Below are 4,758 nucleotides of genomic sequence, written 5' to 3'. Positions count from 1 at the left end.
ATGGCTAGTAAAAGAGTTTATAAACCATAGAGAAGTTGGAATACAGTAGGTTTAACGCCAATATAAATCAATAATGAGTTCATTATAGTACCTTGAAGTGGTTGTTTGTTTTCTTTTACTAACGGAGCTCACGAAGATTTTCTTTTAAGTATTGTGTTGTGAAGTTTTCAAGTTTTGGGTATGGATTTGATGGATTATGGAACAAGGAGTGGCAACAGCCTAAGCTTGGGGATGCCCAAGGCACCCCAATGTAAAATCCAAGGACACCAAAAATTCTAAGCTTGGGGATGCCCCGGAAGGCATCCCCTCTTTCGACTTCGTCTATCGGTAACTTTACTTGGAGCTATATTTTTATTTGCCACATGATATGTGTTTTGCTTGGAGCGCCTTGTATGATTTGAGTCTTTGCTTTCTAGTTTACCACAATCATCTTTGCTGTACACACCTTTTGGGAGAGACACACATGAATTGGAATTTATTAGAATACTCTATGTGCTTCGCTTATATCTTTTAGAGCACGGCGGTGGTTCTACTTTATAGAAATAATTGACCTCTCATGCTTCACTTATATCATTTTGAGAGTCCTTTGATGACCCACAAGTGTAGGGGATCTATTGTAGCCTTTTCGATAAGTAAGATGTCGAACCCAACGAGGAGCAGAAGGAAATGATAAGCAGTTTTCAGTAAGGTATTCTCTGCAAGCACTAGAATTATTGGTACCAGATAGTTTTGTGATAAGGTAATTTGTAACGAGTAGCAAGTAATAAAAGTAAATAAGGTGCAGCAAGATGGCCCAATCCTTTTTGTAGCAAAGGAAAGCCTGGACAAACTCTTATATGAAGGAAAGCGCTCCCGAGGACACATGGGAATTATCGTCAAGCTAGTTTTTATCACGTTCTTATGATTCGCGTTCAGTACTTTGATAATTTGATATGTGGGTGGACCAGTGCTTGGGTGCTGTCCTTACTGGACAAACATCCCACTTATGATTAACCCCTATTGCAAGCATCCGCAACTACAATAGAAGTATTAAGGTAAACCTAACCATAGCATGAAACATATGGATCCAAATCAGCCCCTTACGAAGCAATGCATAAACTAGGGTTTAAGCTTCTGTCACTCTAGCAACCCATCATCTACTTATTACTTCCCAATGCCTCCCTCTAGGCCCAAACAATGGTGAAGTGTCATGCAGTCGATGTTCACATGACACCACTAGAGGGATGACAGCATACATCTCATCAAAATATCGAACGAATACCAAATTCACATGACTACTAATAGAAAGACTTCTCCCATGTCCTCGGGAACAAACGTAACTACTCACAAAGCATATTCATGTTCATAATCAGAGGGGTATTAATATGCATAATGGATCTGAACATATGATCTTCCACCAAGTAAACCAACTAGCGTCAACTACAAGGAGTAATCAACACTACTAGCAACCCACAGGTACCAATCTAAGGTTTGGATACAAAGATTGGATACAAAAGATGAACTAGGGTTTGAGATGAGATGGTGCTGGTGAAAATGTTGATGGAGATTGACCCCCTCCCAATGAGAGAATCGTTGGTGATGACGATGGCGATGATTTCCCCCTCCCGGAGGGAAGTTTCCCCGGTAGAACAGCTCTGCCGGAGCCCTAGACTGGTTCTGCCAAGGTTCCGCCTCGTGGCGGCAGAGTTTCGTCCCGTGAGCTTGCTTATGATTTTCTCTCGGGCGAAAGACCTCATATAGCAGAAGATGGGCATTAGAGGGCCACCAGGGGGCCCACGAGGCAGGGGGCGCGCCCAGAGGGGTAGGGCGCGCCCCCCACCCTCGTGGACGGTGGGTGGCCCCCCTCTGGAACTTCTTTCGCCCAATATTTTTTATATATTTTGAAAAGTGCTCCTGTGGAGTTTCAGGACTTTTGGAGATGTGCATAATAGGTCTCTAATATTTGCTCCTTTTCCAGCACAGAATTCCAGCTGCCGGCATTCCCCCTCTTCATGTAAACCTTGTAAAATAAGAGTGAATAGGCATAAGTATTGTGAAATGATGTGTAATAGCAGCTCATAATGCAATAAATATCGATATAAAAGCATGATGCAAAATGTACGTATCAACTCCCCCAAGCTTAGACCTCGATTGTCCTCAAGCGAAAGCCGAAATCAAAAAATATGTCCACATGTTTAGAGATAGAGGTGTCGATAAAAATAAAATACAAACATGAGGGCATCATGATCATTCTTAGACAACAACACATATATATATTGTCATATGATCTCTTATGCTAAAGTAGAAATTCAATCACAATTTGTATGAATCATAAATTTCATTGAGGACCAACAAACTCTAATCTCAGTCATTGAGGCAATTGCAATTTATCGTAACATAGGAAAGAGTCAATATAAGAGCTTTTCAGCAATCCACATACTCAACCATCTTTTAGTCTTTCACAATTGCTAACACTCACGCAATATTTATGGGTATAGAGTTTTAATCAGACACAGAGAAAGATAGGGGCTTATAGTTTTGCCTCCCAACGTTTTAACTCAAGGGTAATGTCAACAATAATAGTTCATGAAAACTCACATCCAATTAGCTATATATATCAGGATCTTTCCAACACATTATGCTTGCCGAAGGAAAAATGTAAAAAGGAAAGGTGAATATCACCATGACTCTTTGCATGAAGTATAAGACAAGAATAAAAGATGGCCCTTCGCATAGGGAAGCAGAGGTTGTCATGCGTTTTTATGGTTGGATGCACGAAATCTTAATGCAAAAGAACGTCACTTTATATTGCCACTTGTGATATGGACCTTTATTATGCAGTCTGTCGCTTTTATTTCTTCCACATCACGAGATCGTATAAAGGTTATTTTCTCCGCACTAATAAGTCACACATATTTAGAAGGCAATTTTTATTGCATGCACCGATGACAACTTACTTGAAGGATCTTACTCAATCCATAGGTAGGTATGGTGGACTCTCATGGCAAACTGGGTTTAGGGATATTTGGAAGCACAAGTAGTATTTCTACTTGGTGCAAAGAATTGTCTAGAAAGAGAGGGAAAGGCAAGCTCAACATGTTGGATGATCCATGACAATATAATTTATCTCAGATGTAAGGAAACATAACCCATTACGTTGTCTTCCTTGTCTTCCTTGTGCATATCATACTTTAATGAGTGCTCATAATTATAAAAGATGTTCAAGATAATATATTTATATGTGAACCTCTCTTTCTTTATTACTTCCTATTAATTGCAACGATGACCAAAACTATGTTTGTCAACTATCAACAACTTTTATTCATCATACTCTTTATATGTGAGCTCATTACTCTCCATAAGATCCATATGATCTCTTTATTTCTTTTTATTTCTTCTCTTTTATTTTATTCCCTCAAGATCATAGAAAAATAATCAAGCCCTTGACTCAACACTAATCTTTATTATATATAGCTCACGGACTCGATTACATAAGAAGATCATAAAGCAAAACTCACAACTAGATCATACTAAAACTTCATTCTACTAGATCAAGATATTATCAAAATGATCAAACTAAGAAAAATGGTAAAGATAAAAGTGATGGTGATATGATACCGGGGCACTCCCCCAAGCTTGGAAGTTGCCAAGGGGAGTGCCCATACCCGATGCTCAGTTCTTCTTTGTTGGTGAAGAAGGTGTTGGTGATGATGGGTAGTCGCACATCGAGCGTAAGAGATCCTCCAATTTGCGGATAATGCCCTTGAGTGCGATGATATGCTCCTTCAATAAAATATTTTCACTTGTGAGATACTTGTTTTGAATATGAGCTAACTCAATCATCTTGAAAGCCTCAATATCCGTTGGGGTAAAGAGATTGTGGTGAGGTGGAAGGATGTCTTCTTCTACTACTACCGGAGCTTGATCCCCCATGGCCTCCTTGATCCCACCATCCTTGTTGATCTCTCCGGGTTCTTCTCTCTTCAGCTCTATGTTCATTAGCCAAGCATCGTTGCCCTCATTGTTGGAGGAGGAGGGAGACGACATGATGCTTGGCCTTGACAACCCTGGTAGAAAACAGCTCGAAACAACAACAGGGGGATTTTTGCGTGATACGGTGGTCAAAACCTTCGGGAGATTATATAATGAATTTTTACCGACCAAAAGAAGTATCGTGCAAGAAAACGGAGTCCGGAGAGCGCACGAGGTGCCCACGAGGCAGGGGGCGCGCCCAGGGGTAAGGCGCGCCCTCCACCCTCATGGAAGCCCCGTGTCCTTTCTGGTCTGCTTCTTATTTTCCTATTTTCTTAAATATTCCAAAACAGAGAAAAATTGCGATTAGAACGGTTTTGGAGTCAGTTTACTTACCGTACCACATACCTATTCCTTTTCAGAGTCTAAAATGTTTTGGAAAGTGTCTCTTATGTATTCCTCCGGGGTTACGGTTTCAATAACATTAGTTTCAACATTTATAGGATTACCTGAGATATAATGTTTGATTCTTTGACCGTTCACCACCCTCGGATTTGTGGCTTCGAAGTTGTTGATTTTTATGGCACTGGAATGATAGACCTCCTCGATAACGTAAGGACCTTCCCATTTAGAGAGGAGTTTGCCTGCAAAAAATCTTAAATGAGAGTTGTATAGCAATACATAATCACCTACATTAAACTCACACTTTTGTATCCTTTTGTCATGCCATCTTTTAACTTTTTCTTTAAACAGTTTGGCATTTTCATAGGCCTGGGTTCTCCATTCATCAAGTGAGCTAATGTCAAA

This window comes from Triticum urartu, chromosome 1 (assembly GCF_003073215.2).
Source record: "Triticum urartu cultivar G1812 chromosome 1, Tu2.1, whole genome shotgun sequence".
NCBI classification, from domain to species: Eukaryota; Viridiplantae; Streptophyta; class Magnoliopsida; order Poales; family Poaceae; genus Triticum; species Triticum urartu.
Note: the sequence above shows the minus strand (reverse complement) of the source record.